We start from the raw sequence: 27,676 nt of genomic DNA on the forward strand, positions 1-27,676 counted from the left end.
ATTCCGAGCAGGCAGACTCTGCCTTTTACGCCTTTATGGCTAAAAGGTCTTCAGAACATGTTCCTTCCTCTGCATGGTACATTGATTCTGGTGCATCACGCCACTTCTCTCACAGGCGTGACTGGTTTATTGACTTCTCACCTTTCAGTGATTCAGTGGTATTTGGTGGAGGTGAAAAGTACAATGTAGCTGGCAGGGGTACAGTTCAAATTCATTCTGGTGGACGCACGCTCATATTTCTAAATGTTTACTATGTTCCTGGTATGGAGATTAATCTGCTATCTGTCAGCCAGATTATGAGGAATTCTCCTCAGCTTGATGTTTTGTTCAGTGCACACAAGTGCTCCATCATTGACAGGGAGACCAGTCTAACAGTTGCTGTTGGCCTAGAGGACCATGGTCTATACAGGCTACTTGACACCGGTGACTTTCCAGAAGTGGCTCTAGCAGCACGTGTCTCTCCCATCAGCACTCTATGGCATCAGCGATATGGGCATCTAAATATGCAATATCTCTCTCAGCTCTCTCGGGAGGGACTTGTATCAGGATTACCTGATATTCAGACTCAGCAGTTGGGGGTATGCAGCGCCTGTCAAGCGGGAAAGCAACATCGGTCTTCATTCAAAAATGGAGAATCTTGGCGCGCATCCAAGGTACTTCAGTTACTTCATGCTGATATTTGTGGTCCTATGAATACAGCTTCTATCACTGCTTGCAAATATTTTTTACTTATTGTAGATGACTTCAGTAGAAAGATGTGGGTGTATTTTTTAAAAAATAAATCTGATGCTCTTAGTACCTTTCAGAAGTTTAAAACCTTAGTTGAAAAAGAATCTGGTTGTAATATCATGACCCTTAGGACCGACAATGGGGGGGAATTTTGTTCCTCAGCTTTTGCCAACTTCTGTGATATTCATGGCATCAAACGTCAATTAACCACACCTTACACTCCCCAGCAGAACAGTGTTGTCGAGCGTCGCAACCGCACAGTTGTTGAAATGGCTCGTTCCATGTTACAACACAGGAGTGTTCCAAACAAATTCTGGGCTGAAGCAGTATTTACTGCTGTTTACCTTCTTAACCGATCACCTACTCAAGCTGTTAAAGGGAAGACTCCTGAAGAAGTATGGTCTGGTCGTAAGCCTAAGATCAGTCATCTCAAAGTTTTTGGCTCAGTTGCATATGTTTGGATTCCATCTGCTAAGCGCTCTAAGTTGGATTCCAAAAGTCAGAAACTCATGATGACAGGTTACAGTGATCATCACAAGGCCTATAGGCTGATAGATATAGCCACTGGTCGTCTTAGCTTCAGTCGAGATGTAGTATTTGATGAAGACAGAGGATTCTTTCAGTCTTCTTCTTCTGAGCAGCGTTCTGAGGATCCGCCTCACAGTGTTCTTCTCCCAGTCAGTCCACCTGATGGGAGGGATGATGTAGCATCAGGATTTGATACTACTCTATCTGAGCTTCCTCCAGAAGCTAATCCTCCTCTTGCTGTCCCTATTGCTCTTGAGCCTTCTTCCCTTCCTCCTGATATTGGTTCCTCTAATCCTGATATTGGTTCTTCTTCTCTTCGACCTAAATGGTGGGCTAAAACCATAGGTGATCTCCGGGATGATGAGCTCCTTGAAGGTAGAACTTCTAGACATAAGAACAGACAACAGTCTACAGTCAATTTTGCTCTTATGGCTAACCTTCACAGTATTTTTGAGCCTCAAACCTATTCAGAGGCTAAGGGTACATCTGAGTGGGAACAGGCTATGGAAGCCGAATTCCAGAGTCTTCAGAAGAATCACACCTGGACACTTTCTGATCTTCCTGCCGGAAAAAAGCCCATAAGCTGCAAATGGGTGTATAAAGTAAAATACAAAGCTGATGGAACCATAGACAAGTATAAAGCTCGTCTTGTGGCTCGAGGGTTCTCACAGAAGGAAGGCATCGATTATGAGGAGACTTTTGCTCCTACAGCCAAGATGAGTACCATAAGGCTTGTTCTTGCCCTAGCAGCTCAGTTCAATTGGAAAGTTCACAGTGCGAAACATGCATGTGAAAGAATATTGAATGAATTCATTCACAAAGAGCAAACAGCTCAATGATAATACAAAGATATTTACAATAATAGAAACATCAGGTTTCTATGTACAAACAGTTTCATCTAAGAAACTGCTAAAAGAATAAAATTAGCAACAGCTAGAAGACTGAGCATTAAACACTAAATAGACATATTCTAATATCAACTTCGTTGCCGTTGAAGCATTTCGCTACAAGCTTTTGGAGTTTCTCCATTTTCGCCAATTAGACCTTGGCCATAAAAGAAGAACTAAAAATATTATATATATATATATATATAGAAAAAAATCATAAAAAATTATTTAAAAAGAGGTACATATATAGAAAAATATATATATTAAAAACAAAAATTTTAAAAATTAAAAAATAAAGAAAAAAAGTATATTAAAAATATATATATTATTTAGTTACAAAAAAAAAAAAACCCACCTAAAAAAAAGTTATAAAAAAGGGGTTATATTAAAAAAAAATTATTAGAAATATTACAAAAGTGATTTGAGAAAGGAATTCAACGAAAGAGCAGAAGATGAGTTCCACACAACAATCATTATTTTGGACTACATGTTCGTTTTGTATAACATACATTGAATATCCACGAATTCATAAAAATTGCGAATTATGTTGTCCAACATGTGGAAAATTATTTAATGCGGAAGTCAAGATGATGTACTGATGCAAATGACAGAACAAGAGGAAAAACTAGCAAAACTGGAACAAAAATTAATAGAAAAGGACGAGAAAATTTTGCATCTAAGAGACCATAGCCAAAAATTACTTGCGAAGGTCAAGAAGTCTAAGGAAAGAAAGAAAAATTAGAAGAAGAAAAAGAATGTGTCAAGAAGAAATTCAACGAAATTCTATCAGAGAAGGAAAAAGAAAATTTGTGCTTAAAAGACATGAATCAAAGGTTATTAGAACAAATCAAAGATCTAAGAGATGAAATGTTTAAAAGTCAAAACATTGAAAATAAGGTTGATGAATCAAAAACCAAAGATCTCTTACGTCTAAAAAAACATAATCAAAGTCTACTCGTCGCATGTGACTCAGGCGCATTTAATCGACCGCCCGACTCATCGCACATGTCGACTCGTCGCCTTTAACCGAAAGTCATGTCACCCGGCTCATCGCACATCGCAAATGCCAACTTGTGGGCGTGACATACTCCCCCACTCTAAATGGTTGTCGTCCTCGACAACATCATCCCAGCGACCTCCATTGCCAAGACTATAAATCCACGCAAATATGTGTATGGGTATCCAGATGAGCCCACCTCTGACCTGCCTCATGCCATCGATATGCCAAACTCTGCAAGAAAATCATGTGTTGGTACCCCTCATGTCGGGCACGACGAGCCCATATGAGGGAGTCTTTCAACCGCACATAGGCAGGTGTGGCACCGCTACCCAATTTATTTTTAACAATACCCTCAAGTACAGACTACACCTAACATTCAATACTTAGATTATTTTTCAACTTCACTAAGCATTCATCATTCTTTTACACAACAAAAACATTCATCATCATCATAAAAGTATAACAGTACAATACTTCTTCAAAGGGAGGGGCAACTCCCTGATTAGAGCTTGCCCAACAATATACAAATATATAATTTTTACAAGTGTTTATACAATATCAGCCTTTACAAGACAACCCCAAAATTACCTTGGCAAAAATGCCAAACTTCAATTTCCAACTTGGCTCTCGTTCAGCCTCACCCAAGCTTATCGTTCAGCCTTGCCCAAGATATTGTTCAGCCTTGCCCAAGCTTATCGTGCAACCCTACCCGACTTGTCGTGTCACCTTGCCTAGCTCGTCGTGTCACCCTACCCAGCTCATTGTGCGCACCTCACCCGGCACCTTCATGTTACACCGCCCAGCTCGGGGGCAAGGGCGGTCGCACCTTCGTGCAATGCACCCACACCTCAGGTCCTGCTCACCCAACCTTGCCCGCCCCCAACTCTTGCCTGTCCACCTAAACCGCCCACCTAACTACTAACTCCCGTTTAGAACTTCAAGTAGGCGCGCTTGCGGCAGCTCGCCCTACAGTAGTCCGCCCGACTTGCCCAGGCAACCTCGCCCAGCCCGGTTTGCCGACCTGCAACTGGGTTCGGTTAACTTCACCTAGTGCTTCGACCCTCCACATCCGCCTGCACCTCAGCCTGCGTCTATGTTCATCCCTCCTTGCTCTCCAAGTTCACTTGGTATGCTTGGAATGACTTGTTTGTTAATGTCTTGTCCTCTTCCATGCGTCCACCCTTTTATACGGTTCCTCCATGGATGTTGATGGGTAGGCCTGCCTAAGTCGACCATATAACTCAGCCACCAAACACGTCGGTTCACCCATCCACAAGTCGGCTTTCCCAACTATGGGTGGGGTGAGCCAACACGGGGGTCGAAAAACCGAGAAACGGTAATTTGGCTAAGTATGGGATGAGTTGCGACGAGTTTATATGGAGGGCAAAAAACCGAGCAATTGGGTGGAGCCGACCCATAGTTGGGAAAGTCGACTAGTGGGTTCACCCATCCACAAATCGGCTTTCCCAACTATGGGTGGGACAAGCCAACACGGGGGTCAAAAAACCAAGAAACGGTAATTTGGCTAAGTATGGGACGAGTTGCAACGAGTTTATATGGAGGGCGAAAAACCGAGCTGTTGGGTGGAGCCAACCCATAGTTGGGAAAGTCGACTAGTGGATGGGTGAACAGACGTGTTTGGTGGCCGCGTTATATGGTCGGCCTGGGCAGGGTGACCCATCAACATCCATGGAGGAACCGTATAAAAGGGTGGGTGCATGGAGGAGGACAAGACATCAACGAACAAGTCATTCCAAGCATACCAAGTGAACTTGGCGAGCAAGGAGGGACGGAGATAGACGCAAGCCGAGGTGCAGGCGGACGTGGAGGGCTGAAGCACTAGGCGAAGTTAACTGAACCGAGCTGCAGGCGGGTGAAGAGCTGAGACTGGCAAACCAGGGTGGGCGAGGCTGCCTGGGCGAGTCAAGCGGACTACCGCAGGGCGAGCTGCCGTAGGCGCGCCTGCCCGAATTTTTGAATGGGAGTTAGCAGTCGGGCGAGCAGTTTCAATGGACAGGCAAGAGTTGGGCAAGGGCAAGGTCGAGTGAGCCGGACCCAAGGTGCGGGTGGGCTGCACGAAGGTGCAGACGCCCTTGCCCACGAGATGGGCGGTGTAACACGAAGGGGTCGGGTGAGGTGTGCACGATGAGCCGGGGGAGGTGACACAACAAGTCGGGCACAACAAGTTGGTAGGGTGACACAATGCGCTGGGCAAGGTGACACGATGATAAGAAATCATTGAAAAACAAATTAGAACTAATCATGAAAGAAGTATCGAAGTCTACGGTCATAACGGTCCATGTTGAAGATAAAGGGGCAATTATTGATCCAATCAATATCACAATTCAAGAAGAGGATAAACCAGTTGAAGCAAAGATGTACTCAAAAGTTGCATTTCAAGCAATGGAAATTTCAGGTGAAGATTTCGCAATTAATCAATCGACTTTTGTACTTGAAAGAAATCAGATTCCTTCAATAAACCACGAAATTACCACAAACAAATGGAGATATCACATCACAAAATCAGATTCCTTCAATAAACCACGAAATTACCACAAACAAATGGAGATATCACATCACAAAAACTCCTTATCGCCATCCAAATTATAAAAGAAGATATCTCAACCAAAAACAAGTGACTTACATTCCCAAGAACGTCGATGTCACCATAATTCAATCTTGTGAAAAATATTCATCTCAAGTTTTCAGTAACTGCAAGATTCCACAGAAGATTGATTTAGGATGGTCAGATCCCTTCTCATTGCGACAATTTTGTTTCTCTTAAAATATACTATCATCTTGTATCAATGAAGATGACAACTCCAAGAATTCGAAGAATTCCGAAAGATGCAAAAAGATTAAAAGAAAAAGAAATAGATAATACACCTTGTCAACAATAAGCTTTGAGGACAAAGCTTTTTGAAGAGGAAGGCAATGTTATGAATCAAATATAACTATAATAATAACAAGGAATAGTTACTTGAATAGTAATTAGTTAATCAAAAGGCATTTCCCTAAGGACATGACCATTCATGAAAGGATACCTGCCTAGGTATATAAAGCAGATCCTCATTTGTAACTCAATCATCTCACTTGTATTCAAATATTCTTCTTTAATATATTATTGTCCTATCATGGATGTTTATATATTTCAGATCTTCTGAAGTAGTCTGCTGTGTATACTAACTTTGTTCGTTACAAAAATTCAAAGATATATGATGTTACAATGATAGAATTTCAATGGCCTCTTGGGCTGCTTGTTTAGATGCACAAAATAAGGTTCAAACGCTGCCCTTTCTTGGAAAATATGCCAATGAAATTCTGCCTAAAAGGCAGCGTTGGTCTGCCCAATGCATGGTCTGCAAATTTTTGCTCACAAAGTGAAGCGAAAATCTGCCTTAAAAAATGGTTAAGGTCTGCTTCAAATGGTAAACTTAAGGACTGTCAAAATGCCGCTTTGATGCTCATTGTGAGTGCCTTAAAAGAGTCTCTTAAAGTTTGCCCAAAGCTGGACCGAAAATCTGCCTTGAAAGGCAATCAAGAAGGAAGGGAGGAGATAGTTGAAATATTTGTTAAATTAAGAAATAGGAGATTAATAATTAATAGTTAGTTAAAATTAATTAAAGAATTAAAATTATATAAATAATTTTCAAAAATGGAAATTATATCTAATATTTTGGCCATTTTCTTCGTTAAAATAAATTAAAATAATGAATGAGATTGATTAATTATGGACCAAGATTTGAACCAGTAGGACTAGGAAAAAATTGTTAAATTAAAAAAGAAGATTAATAAGTAATAGTTATTTAAAATTAATTAAAGAATTGAAATTACATGAATAATTTTTAAATGGAACCTAGATAAATTAATGCCATATAAAATTATATAAAATTGTTTTGGTATCATGAAATTTCAAATGACAATTAAATTAAGGACTATTAAGATGAAGGGAGATTAATGGATCAACAAAGATTTTCTTATTTTATGGTTGATGGATAGAAAATAGAGCTGGAAAATTAAAGAGGTTAAGAATTAAAGAAGAGAGTGTAATAATAAATTTTACGGGGCTAAGAGGTAAAAGAAACATTGAAGATGAAGAGAATTTATTCAAGAGATAAAGATGAGAGAACCAAAATTCTTTAAGTTGGCCAACAAAAGGGAGAGAAAAAAGGAGGTACATCAAAAAGGGGATAGAGATCGGGTCCGTGTCAAGAGTCATGGGTGAGATGGTGGATGACAGGTTTCTAGGATTGGCTGAGCCTATAACCATCTTTCCTATTAAAATTATCAGGATTTTTCTCGATTTCGAGGGCTTCTCGTATAATACGAGAGTCGTAAAAAGGGGCAGAAGCAATAATTTTTTATTGATTGAAACAAATTAAGTGCTTGGACTTATATGAGTGCTCTGTGATGGCAGACTTTGAAAGACGGTTATCTAAAGACTTTAATTTTTTTTTCTTGATAAGTTGTTTTAACTTGTCTTCCAACGACTTCTTATCACTCTTAAGCTTCCTAATCCATGTAAGTAGATTTTGATTATTATTCTTGAGATGTAAAATTTTCTTTAACTTCGGATTCAAATGTTTTGATACTCAAGTTTCTTGTTTTTTAATATTCTAATTTCTTCTAACAGCTTTTGATTTAGTCTCTTTCAGCAACAATTTTCATCATCTTGTTATGATAGGTTTTCATTGAGTTCCTTAGCGAGATTTTCTTTTCTTGTTCTAATTTTTTATTGACGCTTCAAACCATTATCTTCTTGAGTTGTGCAAGTAATTTCCTTGTCCTACTTGTTCAAATCTTGGTCCATAATTAATCAATCTCAATCATTATGTCACTGGTCAAATATTATATTTCTCAAAAGTGATGTTGGTGAAATATTATTTCTAATATTATTTCTACCTCTTAACCGTTAATCAACAAATACATAATCCAGAAAGGTTCCTACAAAAGGCGCTCCAGCACTTGTTTACTCTCAAGGCTCTCGTTGGTCCCTGATGATGGATGGGAGTTCCCATCCGAAACGTTGGACAGATCACATATATCACACAATGCCCTTCCAGAAATCTATAACAATATAAATTAGTGGTTTTTGTCTTGAATAATATTGATACACTAATTGGTTGAGATATTTGCTCTTATGATGTGGATATCAAGAAGGAATTCTTGTAATATGATTTTTCCTTATCATGTGTGTAGTGTTTTCTTGTTTTAGTTTAGGTATGATTATGTTCACGCACTGATGTTGCTTGGTTGATCTTTACGTAAAACTTTCATAATTTGTACTACAACATCCAAGTATATCTTTACTCACACTACATTGACATCTTTTTGAATTGTGATATTAAGTGGATTGATATTTGTGCCTTTTTTTCAACTTGGATTTTTTTATCTAAATACTTTAATGTTTTTTTCTTGATAAGTTGTTTTAACTTGTCTTCCAACGACTTCTTATCACTCTTAAGCTTCCTAATCCATGTAAGTAGATTTTGATTATTATTTTTTATTATTATTCCGGAAATGTGAAATTTCTTTAACTTCGGATTCAACAACTTTATTTTTAATGTTTTAATACTCAAGTTCCTTGTTTTTTAATGTTCTAATTTCTTCGAACAACTTTTAATTTAGTCTCTTTCAGCAACAATTTTCATCATCTTGTTATGATAGGTTTTCATTGAGTTCCTTATCGAGATTTTTCTTTTGTTGTTCTAATTTTTTATTGCACTGCTTCAAACCCTTATCTTCTTGAGTTGTGCAAGTAATTTTTGAGTGTTGTTAAATTATTTTTGCACCTTTGATTTAGATTTTTATTTTCTTGAATGATCAACTTTGATATATCTTCCAAGGCATTTTTGATGAAAGCACTATTCAATCTAACTTCACTATAATGCCCTAAAGTGTAATATTCTTCTTATAGGGAAAATTCAAAAACCTTTTTCCTATTCTTAAGATGAAGGTACTAAGTGTTTCAAACCAAGGTAAATCGAGAATTGTCCTGGTCTTTTCTTTATACACAGGTGTAACATTGAATTGAGATATACATTCATAATCATCGTCACTTGTAAGTCCTTAATTTCATAATATCTCTTACAAATAATATCTTCCCTTTTATTTATATATGCCTCTAAAATTAATAATTGATTTGCTAAATCAAGATTTATGTAATTTTCTCGTCCATGGGGCATAGAGCAGTGGGTGATAGGGCATTCTATTAAGACACTCTATGGTGAAAAGGTCATCAATTCGAAACCCCATGGGCACAAATCTAGCCATGAGTACAGGTTGGTGTTGTCTCGATCAAGTGCAATCCACAAATGATTTTGACAGCATAGATGCCCCTAGGTTGCAGTTTCTCAGGCCACAAATTAATCCTATGAAATTACAGACGAACTAACAAAAAAAGTAATTTTACCTCTCATTCATGCTAATAACAATATTAATCTCTTTTCCTCCCTTTAGAGTAATAATTCACAACATATAGTTAGGCAACCATTATAAGTGAATCATCCTTCATTTTTAAAAATTGATATTCAATCCTCAAACAACTAAATATTCAAATATTATTTTCAAACTTTTAAACACATTTTTTCTATATACCAAAGAATATACCTCTTTTATAACTTTTTATATAAAGTACCTTTTTATAAATATTCTAATGATACTTTTTTTCTCTTATATTTCACGAATTGGTATGGTACAACTACAACCTAATGGTATGGTCTGATAATACAATGCAAGTAAATTCATTGTATGGGTTCAATTGAATATGTAGCTTTCAATTAATTTACTGCACAAAGACTATGTTTTATGAAAAATGATGCTACCGTACACGAAGTCCGAACAGATGATGCTTGAAGTGGGTCGAGTGTACCTCAATTAATAATTAAATTAAAATGTTTAAAATGTACAGATGGTCTCCTATGGTATGGACCAGTGTGGAAAAAGTTGCAATAAAATCAGCAAAGTACGATTTTTTGAGCTAGCCAATTTTATCAGCCGATTTTTTGGCAGCATTTTGGAAAACAAAAAAAATCGGGATTTTATTGAAAAATTATGGATAAAATCAGAAATTTTTCCAAAAAATCGTGAGTGAGGTAGTTTCTTTAACGACTTTTTAATTTATTTTTTTTAAATGAATATTTTTGTATTTGTTTAATTTTGCCAACTTTTTCAAAAACGTCCCGACTTTAACGACTTTTTCAATTTCTAGATCCTTACCGATTTAATCCCGACTTCAACTGTTTCCACATTGGTATGGACAGATCTTGCAGGCATGAAATGTGATGGTTGGCGGTGTTGTAAAAAAATGGATATACAAATACAATGGATGGTGGTGGCAACTGGCAAATTTAGACTTCACAACCGATGAAGTGTACTATACGTGAATGACATACAAAATTGTCCGATAGCAAATGTACGGATCTGTACATCAGCAGAATATATGAAATTCCAAATTGATGGACCCAAGGACTGCAACAAATCATTTTTTTTTATATTTCGTTGTACAAGATAACTAAAAACCGTTGTACGAACAATTGTATTTGTGTTTAAAAAATTTGTAGAGGCAGATGGTACAACAGTTATATTTACTAAACAGAATACTAATAATTGATCGCCATACGAATGGTTGGAACTCACTGGAGCTATTCAACGGCTATATGGTCGTGTATAACAGCACGTACAAACAGAGACATAATTGTACAAATGGAAGCAGAAGTGGGAATATTTTTAATAAATTTTTTAATTAGATGCTTCAACAAAACTTATGTAATGTAAATGGTCAAAGGCCAAATTTCCAATCAAATACCTTTCAATTGACCAAGCTCCAAAAATTAAAGCTTTGATAAGAACATGGCCAAAATACAAGATGATAAGAACTCGTACCATAGCAATTGCTTCAATAGGAGCAACCCCTGTTTCACTTAGCAAGATAGCATAAGGAACTGCACTTTTAATTTTGAATTTGTTTGTAATCAAGTGCTTCTGAATTTTCTCAATTTGTTTCCACTGCATGTCAGATGCGATGTTGGCCCATAGTTCACAATCATAGAGAATCACCAGAATCACTAAAAGCCCAAAAAGAGTTTCAGTGGTTTTGCAGTCCCATAACTCTGCCTCTCTACACCTATTTTGAAAAGCATAAAATGCTTTCCAACACCCTCCCCGCTCCCCCCTCCCCCCCAAAAGCTCTTTCTTTCTACAAATGTCCCAGCTTAGATTTTTGTTGAAGTCAATTCCAAGGTATTTGTGATGCTCAACTTCTTCCAATGTGTTGCCTTCAAAGTAGAACTTATGTTGGTTATGTTTTCTTTTGTTAGAGAAAACCACTACTTTCGTTTTGCTAATATTGACTTGCATCCCCACCCTTCTACAAAAATGATCAAGGGAAAGTAAGTGCTCTTGCAAATCAAAAGTAGATTTAGCAATCAGAATAAGGTCATCTGCATACAAAAGAATCCTTGTAACAAACTTTCTTGCCATGGATTCACGCAGTTAACAACTTTCTATTCAAAAAGGAAACTAAGAGACTAAATATAATACATGGTGGTCGTTGGTTTTAAAGAGGCTTCGCAGTTACCCTCTTTAAGCAATCTCTGTTTTGATCTGCTCAAGGGAAAAATAACCAGAACTCCTTTGGATTAAGCTCCCATCCCTTCCCACAAATAATTCTAGCATGAAGAGATCTTTCGTATAATTGGTGAAATGGACTACCAAATGGCATTCGTCTTACAGTGGCAAAGGAATTTTGGTATATCTTGGATTACTAGAAAATGCGAAGTATCATATGATCATCTCAAAATCTCTTGTCCTGGGAAGAATCTAGGGAAAAATAATGTGCATTTGCATATAGTAAACAAAACTTCTATGTTTGAGAAATTATCCATCAAAGTAGTGTCACATAATGCTAAGGGGAACTAAAAATTAGAGGCGATTGTACATATCCAAGATCTACCGTAAATGATGCTTTGACATTGGCTGGATAGAGTTAAAGAAATAGTCTTGACATTTAAAGGTATAAGAGAACTTCGAAGGTAATAAGGATATCCAAGTTCAAAAATACATATTCAATGAATACTCATCTCTTGCATACAAATAGACATCTCCAATTCCATGTAGCACTATTAATATTCAAGGGTTGGCCAGGACTCTAAAAGCAACATCGCAAACTGATACAGCTAAGACCATTTCCTCGAGCATACAAAGAAGTTAATTCACTTATCAACATCCAAAGGGGAATCAAGTGGTCTTCCTTCACCATTAAGATGGGGTTTATAAATTAGCTCTATTGACCTTGTTAAACCCATAATGGGGAGGGAAAAAGAAATTTCCAAGGCTACTCAACATGCAAACAAGTACATGTAAGCACACAAATGACCATCACTAGGGCACTTAAAAGTAACCAACGCCTCCATCCAAGGTAAGAAATGAATATGATCTCATGCAATGATATAGTATCTAGAGGTTTCAATTTCAATGGGCACATTGTTGGTTTATGCACAGGCTGGAATTCTTCCTTTTATCAACAAAGAGGGATATTTACCTAATCCATTATCTCTATAACTCTCTTATCGCAATCTTTGAATATTTTTTGGGTATTAAAAATATATTTGGGCCCTCTTATCATGGACTCTTTGCAATCCAACAAATCTCTTGGCCCAAATGGATGGACAATTGAGTTTTATAAGGACTTCTTTGATCTTGTTGGAGGCAATATTCATTGACTACTAGATGAATCTAGATCTTCTAGAAAAATTGTTAATGTCCTAAACTCATCCTTGATAATACAAATTCCAAAGATCAATGAACCTTCATCTTTAAATGATTCTAGATCAATCGCCTTATGCAATTCCAATTGCATAATCATCTTAAAGACCATCTCCTATAGATCAAAGACCATTATTTCAATGTATACATCTTGCGAACAAATAGGGTATGAAAATAGCCACCAAATCCAAAATAGTTACTGTTCAAGAGGTTCTCCAGTCCATCAAAACTAGAAACTACAACCTTATGCCTCAAAATTGATCTTTTCAAAGCTTCCAACCTGTTGGAAAATGTAACTAGCTTAAGTCTTCATTTAATGTATTTGAGTCATCTTCTAATGTACTTGTCAAAAGAATAAATAAAAGAATTTTAATTATTATTGATGTGACTTATTAAAGCATGGGTTTCATGCTTGGGTCACCATGTTTTAGGTCAATGTCCCCATTGAAGACTTCTAGGATTTACTCTGAGTCAATAGAGTCATTGTACTTTTAAAGAGACACTTCTTGCGCTTTTGAATCATGTAAAAAGGCTTAGTATTGAGTCAAATATAATTTATATATCCTCCACATCAAGTCGGCCTAGAAGAGATCAAGTCGGCCTAAGGACATCAATTCGACCTCCCTTGAAGCCTATAAATATAAGCAAGTTGAATTCATTTGGAGTATCTCATCTCAAGCAAGTTCAATATCTCTAAGGAAGCCGGAGAAGTGAGAAGTGTGTCTAAGGAGGCCAAAGGAAGTGTGAGGCTGGTGGAGTCTAAGGAGAAGAAGAAAAACGAAATTTTGGTGCCTCTCTCTCTTTGTTTCGTGCCCTAGTTTGGGAGATCGAAGTCTTCCAAGTTTTGTTGATGTCGGAAGCTGCTACATAGTCGAAGTTGTTGGAAGAGAGGTCAAAGATCTGGGAGGCTAACTTGGTGTGGAGGGAAGGTTTGGTCTCTGTCTAGGGTGAAAAGTCTCAAACAATACTATTGAAAGGAAGAGAATTTTGACTGGGTTTTCCCCTTGAGAAAGGTTTTTCCCTGGAGTGCCTATCTCTCGTGTCCATTGATTGATGAACTAAAGAAAGAAGATATAAAGGACACCTAATAAGAAGTCAAGAACATCACAAGTAATTATCAAGTATAAGAAAATATTTCTGCCTTTATATAAGTATATGGGGACGGACCCTCAATTCATCTCCTAGATCAAAGAATGATACTCAATTGTTGCCTTTGTTGTCCTAATCAATGGTCCAAACTCATTCTTTTTAAACCTAGACAAGGTGTATGCTATGCTTACTCTTTATCATTGTAATGGACTTTCGCAGTCAAATCGTTGCGTGGAGGCAGGCCCTTGTCCCATAAACAAGGGGGTTGGTTTCGTACACCAATTTGGTGTATGACTTGGTTGTGACCTTAAAATTAAATTAGTATTATTATTATTATAGATGTTGATAGATTCATTCTATGCTTTTATCTTCTACCATAATCCATAAGAGAATCAATTAGCATATTTATGTCATAAAATTTAGTCTTTTCAGGATAATGAAGAGATCCTAAAGAGGTTTTGGAGGGTAAGTATGTATTTGGGATCTTCTTCCCTATCTAGTTTTCAACTAGAGATTTATTGACCTTGTTAAACCCATAATGGGGAGGGAAAAAAAATTTACAAGGCTACTCAACAAGGAGACAAGTACATGTAAGCACACAAATGACCATCACTAAGGCACTTAAAAGTAACCAAAGCCTCCATCCAAGGTAAGAAATGAATATGATCTCATACAATGATACAGTATCTAGAGGTTTCAATTTCAATGGGCACATTGTTGATTTATGCACAGGCTGGAATTCTTCCTTTTATCAACAAAGAGGGGTATTTACCCAATCCATTATCTCTATAACTCTCTTATTGCAATCTTTGAATATTTTGGGAATTAAAAATATATTTGGGCCCTCTTATCATGGACTCTTTGCAGTCCAACAAATCTCTTGGCCCAAATGGATGGCCAATAGAGTTTTATAAGGACTTCTTTGATCTTGTTGGAGGCAATCTTCATTGACTAGTAGATGAATCTAGATCTTCTAGAAGAATTGTTAATGCCCTAAACTATTAGCCGCAGGGCTTGATACCCTTGATCAAGCTCAGATATTTCCATGGACGTAGTGGCCACCCAGTGACCGCAGGTGTCTGTGAACCACACGTGAAAAAAAAAAGCTAAAACCAAAAGCAAGTTCTTTTTAAGACCTAGAACAAACAACACATCGGAAAATCTAATGAGTTATCGCACTCAAATTGGAAGGGAATAGTACCAACTCTTGCTACTAGGTACTTGGCATCATCACCAAAATTAACCTATACTCCTGAGTCTTGCTTTGTTAGACCAGAAAAAAATTGCGAACTAATGTCATATTACAAAATGCCCCACTATTCACATACCATGCACTCCTAGGAACCATGTTGGTAGAAAGGAAAGATACCATTGGAAAATCCTTCTCGAACTTGCTGTCAAACTCGCTTATCTCAGTTTTTGCAAAGGCCACTGCCTACTTCTACTATTGCTTCCCTTTACCCTTCTTCTTATATGGAATCTATGATGCATAATGACTATGCTTCTGACAAATGAAGCACTTGATTTTACTCAAGTCCTTTCCAAGCTACAAGGTTGGTAATTTCAGGATCCATTTCAAGGACCAAAAAACCCATGGTCGAGTTAGATATGGATAATCAAACCCCCCCCCCCCCTAAAAGAAAAAAAAATTGAATGGCCATGGAGAAAAAGTTACTCGCTTGGAGAAGATTACAAAAGCAAGATATTCAACAATCCAACTGATGTCTACTCTATTGGGAGAATGAGGAAACAATGAATCATTTGTTCATGCAATGTCATTATGGTCTAGAATTGTTGTCTTTGATGAAAGGATCTATCTTTAGGTTAAAGGAATGAGAAGGAACTCAGAGGTAGCAGGTATTAGAGGATTGGTATAAGAAATATAAAGACAAGGACAATGTCCCAGCCCTTCCTTTTCTCCACATGTGGTCAATTTGGATACAAATGAATGATCGGATGGTCAAAGATGAAATCAAACCCCCTCTAGTAGTCAATATATTGCAAGTTAAAATAGGTTTTGAAAGCATTTACCAAAATATTCAAATATTTCCTCATTTACTGTGGATTTCTCTCAAATAAATTGCATCTTTGATGGTACTACCAAAAAATACGCTAGGCCAAGGTAGGTTATCATAGGGATGTGTATCATAATAGACCAGTGTTGATAATATCACCGAAATATCGGCGATATTCAGAAATATTGCGATATTTTCGGGGAGCCATCCCTGAAAATATCGCGATATTTCTGAGATATCGTCGATATCTCGCGAAAATATCACGCAACGATGTGAAATATCGACTAGTCGGCTGGGCCGCAGCTAGAAAAGGAAAAAATCAAATTTTTTTTTTGCTCATTTTTGTTTTCTGAGTGTTGGAGAAGGAAGGGGAGAGCATTGTTGTTGTTGTCGAGGAGGAATTGAGAATTGAAGAGCCATTATCACCACCAACAACGAATTTTTTGTTGATCAAAGATTGAAGAACAGTGACACAATCTTCATTCTTCCATTAACCGGTATGTTCTAAAAAACCCCTATGTTAATGATTTTTTTGATAGATTTAGGGTTATTCTTGCTTGCCTCTTTGCCTACCAACATTTTGCTTCTCTTTTTTTTCCATTTGCTATGATTTTCATGCCCATGAGCCAATGCAAGGATTTTCTCCATATTTGGACATCAAACTCCATTTCTTTTTTTAACTTTCAAATGCACCCTCTTATTGTCATTTTTCATTGAATTCACATTGCAAATAATGCAGCAAAAAAATTATTTTGTAAAATGAGGTGGTTATTACTTATTATTTTTTGTGTATGGGTGGAGTAACTTTAATCATTAATTCCAATTCTTTTTTGGTGCCCCTGGTTTGAATTAGCTCACTACAAATATGTCAAAAGCCTTGGACCCATTTTGGGAGTATCGGGAGCCTGATGGTGGGACAAAATCAGGCATATCTATCATGCAAATTGTGTAGGACCAGGATGACAGGAGGGGTTACATGATTGAAATACCATTTAGCTAGACACCCTGGACATGATGTTGGGCTTTGTACAGTTTCTAGTCCAAAGCTTATACAAAAAGCTCTTGAAGCAATTGATGAAAAAGACAGAAAGGAAGAGGCAGAAAGAAGCAAGGCTGAACGTGCAGGTAGATCTTTCGGGATATCTTGTTCTGATTTTGACGCTGAGGATAGTGGGAGGGGCTCCACAGCATCACCTACTACTGCTAGTGCAAGGTCATCATTTTTTGTTCCACGAACAGGACATGGAGCACAACCTTCCATAAAATCAATTGTTAAAAAAAGGGAGAAGCAAGAAGCAGATAGAGTTATGTGGAGGTGTCTTTTCTAGACCGACTTACCTCTCAGCATCACCAAAACCAATCCACTTTGGCAGCCAATGTGTGATGCTATTGTTGTTGTGGGCCCAAGGTACAAAAGTATTACATATGAGTTGCGGGGACCAATTCTTCACACATAAAAGTAGGACATCAACTCTAAATTGGCGGAGTTGAAAAAAACATGGGAAGTTTTTGGATGCACAGTGATCTCTAATGGTTGGACAAATAGGAAGGGTAGGACCCTTCTCAATTTCTTGGTACATTGTCCTAAAGGTACCATGTTTATTAAATCAATGGATGCATCAGCACATATCAAAGATGCAGCAACAATATGTGAGTTGTTAGATGGGTTCATTCGGGAGATTGGTGTGCAGAATGTGGTGCAAGTCATAACACACAATGCAGCTAATTATGTGTTTGCCGACAAGATGCTTACGGAGAGGCGTCACACATTATTCTGGACTTCGTGTGCAGCACATTGTATCGATTTGCTGCTTGAGGATATGGGGAAACTCTCCTTCATCAAGGAGGTGATTGATATGGCTAAGAGTGTCCCCTATTTTATTTATAACCATACTTTTTTTTTAGCCTCATAAGGAGGTACACTAGAAACAAGGAGTTGTGGTGTCCTGCAATCGCACGTTTTGCCACAAACTTTAATACTCTTCAGTCTTTGCTTCAATGCCAGTTCGAGTTGAAGAAAATGTTTGTTTTTGATGACTGGCGTGATTGCAGATACAACAGGAGACAGGACGAGAGAGCCATTGCAAAAATGGTGTACTCTGACACGTTTTGGCACGGAGTAGAAGAAGCATGCTCAGTTAGTGAACCTATAGTAAAGGTTCTGGGATTGGTAGATGGAGAGAAGCCTACAATGGCTTATTTGTATGAGGCCATGGATAGGGTTAAGGAGGCCATTTGTTCTTATTATGCAGACAAGGGTTCTGCGGGGCTTGATAGGCATATGATGTTATGGAATGTGATTGATAGTCGGTGGACAGGGATGCTTCATCGACCCATTCATGTAGCAGCACTCTTCCTCAACCCCGCAATTTCATACAAATGTGCCTTTGATTTTGATGGCGAGGTGATGGAAGGGCTCCATTCCTGTACTCAGAGGATGGTACCTAATCTTAAGCTTCGTAGCAAAATCAATCGCAAGATACAGTTTTATCGGGATTGTGTTGGCCTATTTGGCTTTGATGATGCTATTAGGGAAAGGACCCTCTTCATGCCATGTAAGTGATAAGTCATCACTCATTAGAAATTAGAATTTTCAATTTAGAATTTCCTTACTTATAATTCCAGATTGTTAAAATTCAATTATGTAACTTTTATTTGAAAGTTTTTGACTTTTTTATTTATTTATTTTGTTGTAGATATTTGGCGGTGAAGCTATGGTGCAAGGGCACCAAATTTGAAGAAATTGGCCATAAGAATCCTGAGTCAAACATGTAGCTCTTTAGGGTGTGAGCGCAATTGGAGTGTATTTGAGAAAATACACGCAAAAGAGTGCAACGGGTATAACTTTGAGCTTCAGCCTTCAGTTGAGCAATTGAATTTATTGTAATTTTTAATTTTTAATTTATGACCCTCAAGTGTCAAGACTCAAGACTCATTAGTTTTTTTTGACACTCTTACAAGTTGGAGTTCACACGCCTCAATGATTTAGTGTATGTGCATTACAATATCTGACTTTGAGTGAAGCAAATAGAAGCACCAATGTATCCAGATGCCATTTCCTTAGACAATATTGATGTATTGTCTCAGTGGAGGGTGGAGTCTGAGGAACCCATCTTGGAGTAGTCACCTTCATGGTTAGAGCCAGATGATCCATTAGAACAGGGTCAGCAAGAGGAGGACTTGGAGGAGGAACAGCACAAGGAGGAGGAGCAAGAGGAAGAGGAGGAGACTGTGGGAGCATCACCATCAACACCATCTATTATAGATATAGGAAAGCACAGCTCCATACTTAGCACTCATTATTTGACATTAGGTGCAGGGCCAGGGCCAAGGCCTTCTACTGCTAGGGGCAAGCCTGGCAAACAACCCATCATGTTTTCCCGTAAAAGGGGGAGAGGGCACCGATTTCAGATAAATAGATGCTAGTTTTATTTGTTTTGATACACATAACTCATGATGATGAGATACCTTAAATATGTGATGTTATTTTGTATTGGTTCTCCACATTGAGTCCTTGATTGGACATTTATCAGGGATCAACAGGATTTGGTATCGCCTTTGATGTATCATTTCTATTTAACATCATATATATCAGAGCTTTCTTCATATTTATGTGCCAATGTGTTTATTTCATGTTGTTATTGCTTTATATGTTTAAAAATCTGATAAAAAAAAATGAATATATTATGAATTTTTTATGCTTGCCGATATTTTCGCCGATATTGTCGATAAGATGTTTTTTGGACCCTCGTCGATATTTTGCCGATACGGATACTATCAACACTGTAATAGACAACAAAATCTATTTTGAATTCAATAAAGGGCTATGCACAAACAACTAATCTGAGATCCAAGAAAAATGATAATAATTAAATAATATGATTGACCATTGCACCGAAGAGTAATATCAACAGACTTTGGGGCTTTGGCAATTCACAACTATGAAAATTCCGAAATCCAGAATCCTACTACAGCGACTGATTAAGTTTCTTCTATTTGTTAAATGAAATGAACAAATTATTCACTGCCCTATGGTAAATATCGAAACTAATAAACTGCAGCTTCACAACTACAATACTGTGGAAGAAAAATAATGTTGGAATAATAGATGCACACACACATAAATACACGGTTATTTTTGGACTAATGTCCCCTAAAAACCCCAACTTGGGAAAACCGGTGCAGCAACTGAGGGTTTTATTATTATGCAATAGTAAATCTGAGTACAAAAATATGGATGCTGAAATCTAGCAATCCATATAGAGAAATGACTGACAGAAAGTATAGTGAGGAAAATATCACTCCCACTAGTGATCTAACATTGACCTTGAATCAAGATGAGCTACACTTTGTTGCCTTCGTGCAATCCTTGTATCAGCCTACGCAGTACTGCGTCCCACAACTCAAACCACTGTCTCTCTCACTAAATGATCAGTTGTTGCCTGGAAGATCGATTACCCTAGCCTCCGGGATCCCACTCCGGCTTCTGGCACTGAATCACTACTTCTCCCCAGCAAAATACGAATTCCCCTCTAAAGCACTACATTGCCTCTACGTGGCTCTACGCTACCTCTCTGTGGCACTCACTGCCTCTCTACAATGCACTTCACTGGACTAGAAAATCTCCCTTCGACCTTACTATCCATGCCCCTCTCTCACAGCGTCGATCTCACTAGCTCTCTCTCTTTGGCAACTCAACGCTGCTACTCTGGAGTTCGATCTGCCAGTAAATTCGAACTGCTAGTGGCTCAAGTGTGTTCTCCAACCCCCATCGAATTTCTTCTTATAATCTCTCGTTGAGACATCAACGACCAAGATTAAAACATAATCGATGGCTAATATTAACTAGAACTCAATCCATGTCTTCTTCTAGAAGATTCCCATCATGACTTAATTGATACCCTTTAATTAACCAGTTTTCCTAAGTTTAGACTTAGGAACCATTAAAAAAAGATTAAGTATTTTAATTAAGTCGTTTCTAGGTGGAATTTTCATAAACGATTTCTGGGTTTTGGAGAATACATAAATTCTAGCCTCTCCACCAAATTTCGTGGCTAGAACAGTATCGATGCTACAAAAACTAACACTCCCTCTTAGCGAGGAATGTGTTCTAGTGCTGCAACCCACTGAAGCAACACCTTGTCTCTGCACCACCTCCTGTCACGTTGTTGATGTTTCGCTGCTCTACCCATCACTACTGCGCAGCTATGATATGAGTTGCATTTGTGTCATTGTTGACCCTGCTAAACTGTTGCCAGAAACTGCATCTGCATTGCAACTCCCTCTCATTTATTATTGCTACAACTGCAACATCTGCTGCTGTGAAATATCCAACACATTGAACCAACTATGGTCAGTGTGATGCATCTGTGACCCGAGTCCTGACTGCTGCTAGACTCTGCACTATCACTGAAGCCTCTGCGCTGCTGCTGATTCTGCATTATGCCAACTGTATTACTGCCAACTCTGCTCTGCGTTGCTCAGTCTCTAACCGCTACTAGCTACTGCATCTGTCACTCTGGCACCTGACTACACGAACTACCACAAGTCCATCCTGCAGCTACATGTTATGGGCTCCCGTAGCAAGGTATTGATTCATGAGGTAGACCTCCTGAAGAATCCTGCCCAACCTGTAGCTCTCTTGGGCTACAAACCCAAATCACCCCACCTCATTCCTGGAGGTATATCGGTGATCATGGCAAACTCTTCCTCCAATCTGGAGGACAACCTGTCAATCTTTGTGGATGCAGCCTGTTGATCCTACTTCCTCTGCTTGTCCTTCTTTCTAAGAGGACATTGAGTGTTGTAGTGGCCAAGCTCACCACATCTAAAGCATTTGACCTTGGAAATGTCCTTTGTCCTCCTGCGTTGCTCTTGTTGCCCCTTTGATGCAAGGGCCACATTCTCTTCTTCCTTTACTTGCTTCGTCCCACTATTGTTGCTAGTGCCACTGATGGTTCTCTTCACCAAATCTCTCCTCCTACTGCAGGTCAGCCCACATTCGATCCCAATCTGGAAACTTTTCTCTACCGAAAATACTCTGGACAAAGACCTGCCATTCTTCAGAAACATTGTTTAGAGCTAACCACACCAATTTTGTAGGCTGGGGCGTTGGCCCTACTACAGACAGCTCGTCTCACATATCCTGAAGCCTAGTGAGGATGGGGTCTACGTGCTCCCCTTTCTGCATCCTTGTGCATCTCATCTTCTCCTCAAGATACATCTTCCGCTGCTCGGAAGATCCTTCGTATAACGTAGCAAGTGCCTCCCACATCTGTTGAGCATTATCTTTGCCAACTATGTGAGACACCATGTGATCTAGAACCCCATCAAGAATCAACATCTTTGCTTCCGCCATCTCCTTCTTGTATGCCTTTAGCGGATTTGCATCTGCGGGTACAACTACCACGCTATTGATGTAAGTTTTGAGATCGCATTCATCTAGAAGACAGGAAATTATTGCCTTCCAGATCACATAGTTGGACGCTCCCTCCAACAGATCCTACTCTCTCAACCCAGTTGATGACATCTCAAAAAATCAAATTCCTCCTCTTCTACTTTGCACAATTGTTGTCTGGCTCTACGCACTCCCTGCTGAAGTGGGCAAATCTACTCACAACTATTGTTGCTCTTCTAGGAGAAATCGAACTTCTGGGCTATAAGTTCCCTGAGAAAAGAATTCCCTCAGTGTGTGCTCTTCCTTCCTCCTAATGCTATTTTGCACTAGCAAACTGCTGCAAAATCACTGTGTCCCAGCTGAATATCTGCCTTGCAAGGAAAAAATTTGTCGCTCCCTCTACCTCAAGTAATCTTTGATCTGGAAATTTTATTCTCTGTCGACTCTCTCAAAGAAATAAACTTTCCACAAAAACTGACCCTCCAAGCCAGCGAACTGCGTTGCCTCTGAGGGTTTCGAACCACTACCTACGCAAAGCTTCAAAATTCCTCTTCCCTTCTACTACTGAACTCTCTGCCTTAGATCTGTGCTCTGATACCATGTGAAAATCACAAAATCCAGAATCCTACTACAGCGACTGATCAAGTTTCTTCTATTTGTTAAATGAACTGGACAAATTATTTGTTGCATCCTACAGTAAATATCGAAACTAATACACTACAGCCTTCATAAATACAATACTACGGAAGAAAAATAATGTTGGATGACTAGATGCACACACACATAAATACACAGTTATTTTTGGACCAATGTCCCAGGAAAAACTCCAACTTGGAAAAACCGATGCAGCAATTGAGGGTTTTATTATTATGCAGTAGTAAATCTGAGTACAAAACTATGGATGCACAAATCTAGCAATCCATACAAAGAAATGACTGACAGAAAGCCTAGTGAGAAAAATTTGACTCCCACTAGTGATCCGACACTAACCTTGGCTCAAGATGAGTTGCTCTCTGCTACCTCTGCACAGCCCCCGCGTCAGCCTACGCAGTATTGCGTCCTACAACTCGGACCAACGTCTCTTCCACTAAATAATCAACTGTTTCCTGGAAGATCAGTTTTCCTGGCCTTAGGACTCCCACTCCAATTTCTGGCACTGAATCGCTGCTTATCCCCAGTAAAATACGAATTCCCATCTGAAGCACTATGTTGCCTCTCTGTGGCACTGACTGACTCTCTGCAATGCACTTCACCAGACTGGAGGTATATTGGTGATCATGGCAAACTCTTCCTCCAATCTGGAGGACAACCTATCGATCTCTACGGATGCAACCTGCTGATCCTACTTCTCCTCCTCGTCCTTCTTTCTGAGAGGACATTGAGTGTTGTAGTGGCCAAGCTCACCACATCTAAAGCATTTGACCTTGGAAATGTCCTTCCTCCTGCACTGCTCATGCTGCCCCTTTGATGCGAAGGCCACATTCTCTTCTTCCTTTACTTTCTTCGTTTGACTGCTACTGTTGGTGCCACTGATGGTGCTCTTCACCAAATCTCGCCTCATCTCCTCCTGTTGCAGATCAGCCCACATTAGATCCCAATCTGGCAACTTTTTTCTGCCCAGAATACTCTGAACAAAGACCTGTCATTCTTCGAAAAAGCTGTTTAGAGCTAACGCACCAATTTCGTAGGTTGGGGCGTTGATGCTACTGCACACAGTTGGTCTCAGATATCCTGAAGCCTAGGGAGGAAAGGGTCTATGCGCTCCCCTTTTTGCATCCTTGTGCATCTCAGCTTCTCCTCAAGATACATCTTCCACTACTCGGAAGATCCCTCATATAGCGTAGCAAGCACCTCCCACATCTATCGAGCAATGTCTTTGCTAGCTTTGTGAGACACCACGTGATCTCAAACCCCATCGAGAATCAGCCTCTTTTCTTTCGCCATCCTTCTTGTAGGCCTTTAGCCAATCTGCATATGCAAGTACAGCGACCACGCTATCGATGTAAGTTTAGAGATCGTATTCATCTAGAAGACAGGAAATTCTTGCCTCTAGATCACATAGTTGGAGGCTCCCTCCAATCAATCCTGGTTTCTCAACCCTGTTGATGCCATCTCAAAAAGTCGAATTCCTCCTCTTCTCCTTTGTGCAGCTGCTGACTGGCTCTACGCACTCCCTGTTGAAGTGAGCAAACTTGCTCACAACTACTGCTACTCTACTAGGAGAAATCAAACTTTTGGGCTAGAAGTTCCCTGAGAAAAGAATTCCCTCAGTGTGTGCTCTTCCTTCCTCCTTACACTATTTTGCACTAACAAACTACTACAAAATAACTGCATCCCGGCTGAATATCTGCCCTACAAGGAAAATATTGTTGCTCCCTCTACCTCATGTAATCTTTGATCTGGAAATTTTATTCTCTATCGACTCTCTCAAAGAAATAAACTTTCCTCAAAAACTGACCCTCCAAGCCAGGGAAGTACGCTGCCTCTAAGGGTTTCGAACTACTGCCTACGCAGAGCTTCAAAATTCCTCTTCCCTTCTACTACTGAACTCTCTAGCTTACGATATGTGCTCTGATACCATGTGAAAATTACGAAATCCGGAATCCTACTATAGCTACTGATTAAGTTTCTTCTATTTGTGAAATGAACTGAACAAATTATTTGTTGCATCCTACGGTAAATATCGAAACTAATACACTGCAACCTTCATACATACAATATTGCGAAAGAAAAATAATGTTGGATGAATAGATGCACACACACATAAATACACAGTTATGTTTGGACCAATGTCCCCGGAAAACCCCAACTTGGTAAAATCGATGCAACAGCTGAGGGTTTTATTATTATGCAATAGTAAATCTAAGTACAAAACTATGGATGCTCAAATCTAGCAATCCATACAAAGAAATGACTGACAGAAATTCTAGTGAGAATAATCTCACCCCCACTGGCGATCCAACATTGACCTTGGCTCAAGATGAGTTGCTTTATGTTCTCCAACCCCCATCGAATATCTTCTTATAATCTTTCGTTGAGACATCAACGGCCAAGATTAAAACATAATCGATGGCTAAAATTAACTAAAACTCGATCCATGTCTTCTCCCAGAAGATTCTCACCATGACTTAATTTATACCCTTTAATTAACCAGTTTTCCTAAGTTTAGACTTAGGAACCACTAAAAAAAGATTAATTATTTTAATTAAGTCGTCTCTAGGTGGAATTTCCATAAACGATTTCTGGGTATTGGAGAATACATGTATTCTAGCCTCTCCACCAAATTTTGTGGCTAGAACACAACCGATGCTACAAAAACTAACAGCGACTAGTATGCCAATTGCTCCCTCTTCACATCATAACACTCAAGGATGTTTGAATTTCATAGCTATTACAAGATTGTGGCATCCTCAATGAAGTAAAACCCATACCATGTCATTGATCACTTGCACTGACAAATTGATGGGTCTGCCTACAAACTATTCCTCCCCCTAGGGTTGGAAACACCTAATAGGCCCTTGTGATAACCCTCCCATACTTGAGCATGGTAACTTGTTTCCAAATCATAAGCTATAAATACATTTGAAGATGATGCTTGTGTAAAGTACTTTGATGCCTTTTACATTAAGTATAGCTCCCTATGATACTCTTATGGTTCTTGCACCTTTCATGTTGATCTCACATCATTTTGTAAATTGTGTTAGATTTTTGCTCCCAACTACAATTGCCATCCCTTGAGGGATTGTATGATACTTCTCCAACACTTTAGAGAAGACATCCACCCCACTTTATGACACCATTGGGCACCAGAACTTGGGCATTGACCACCTTTTGAGTAGCATTGAACTTGGGATGTATTCAACATAGTTGATGACACTTTTCTCTCCCTACAAGACCTAAAGCACTACACATCTGAGTCAAGACGTTTCTTAGAAAGTCGATGTACCTAAAGATGACAAGGCGCCCCAAGGTTAGCATTGCTCCTCCTTGATGGATGTTGCCCGATTTTTAGCATGTTTGATGATGATGATGAGTTGAGACCCCTCTAGAGGGGATGGTACACTTCTCAACATGATGACATCATGCCTTAGCTCCATGGCATCCCTATCATGTGGCTTGGATGGATGATGCGGGCTAATCTTGATGATGATGTCTTGTTGATAGAGTCATGCTTGACGATTGGACACCTTTTGATGAGATGTGGCTTTTGGGATCAGATGCACCTCCTTGAGCCATCCATGGTATATTTTAATGAGAAACACACCTTTTGGAGGACGGCATCATCCTTGGAAGCATTTTAGCTCACATGTGTCAGTTAAAAGAGGCTTGTTTTATGTTTTATCATTGAGTTAACTATCTTTGAGGTCAACTTGTGACCTATCCAACATATAATCACATTTTGCATTATTTTTAGGGATTTAAGTCTAATTTTGAACTAATTTGACTTGGTTTCCCTCATCTAAGTACAGGGAAATCAATCTAGTCTTAGATTTTTGTCACAAACACTAGGAAAAGAGTGTGGGATAGTTTGTCTTATTCTCTCTTTATCTCCCTGGAGCACTAATGAGCAATTTTGTCTTTGGGGGGGGGTATTTTGATTGGATGGTTCTCTCTTTTGTATAATGAATGGTGATTCTATGATGATTTTGAGTTAATTTGTTGTAAGTATCTTCTTCCATCTTGTACTTGTTGTAGAATTAGAGTTTTAATGAAATATTCACCAAAGTGTTGTTAGAGGATCTACATCACTCTATTAGAGGATCTACTTCACTCTATTAGAGGATCTACTCAGGAATCAGCATCTATTTTGAGCCCTTGCAGAAACATCATCTATGACTGTAGAACCATCAACATTAGCTGATACCTCTGACAACTACAACTCAAATAGGTGCATTTAGTTATCGACAGGTATGTACTTGTAGAAACAAAAAACAAAAAAAATCTACAATAGAATTAAAGGATCAATGCAAAAATTTAAAAATGTCTTCAGAGTTTTCTTAACAAAAAACAGAAAATGGCCACTATCCAAAAGTGCTGGAAATTTACAAACATGTTCTTCCTGCCTACAGGGTCTACATTTTATACTAAACCACCTGAGTGCTATGAATTTAAAAAGGATGAAGATGGATACAATTCCCAAGCAAAAATAGCAGAATAGATACCCCTAATACCTGGCTTCTAAGCTAAAGTCTATTCCTTGTGATAGGGCCTCTCGGGGTATTAGTCTTGAAGTGCTTTGCAAACACATACCTTGAATTTCCATGGT

General features: G+C 38.7%; 1 protein-coding gene across 1 annotated transcript in view; it reads right to left on the minus strand.

Moving 5' to 3' along the window:
* Nucleotides 1-27,676, minus strand: part of LOC149190758 (beta-adaptin-like protein B) — a 185,535-nt gene that overhangs the window by 34,746 nt on the left and 123,113 nt on the right. The window lies entirely within an intron of this gene.

Source organism: Pinus tabuliformis, chromosome 3_1 (assembly GCF_031772625.1).
Source record: "Pinus tabuliformis cultivar Carrire ecotype Pingquan chromosome 3_1, CPIR1, whole genome shotgun sequence".
Lineage (NCBI taxonomy): Eukaryota > Viridiplantae > Streptophyta > Pinopsida > Pinales > Pinaceae > Pinus > Pinus tabuliformis.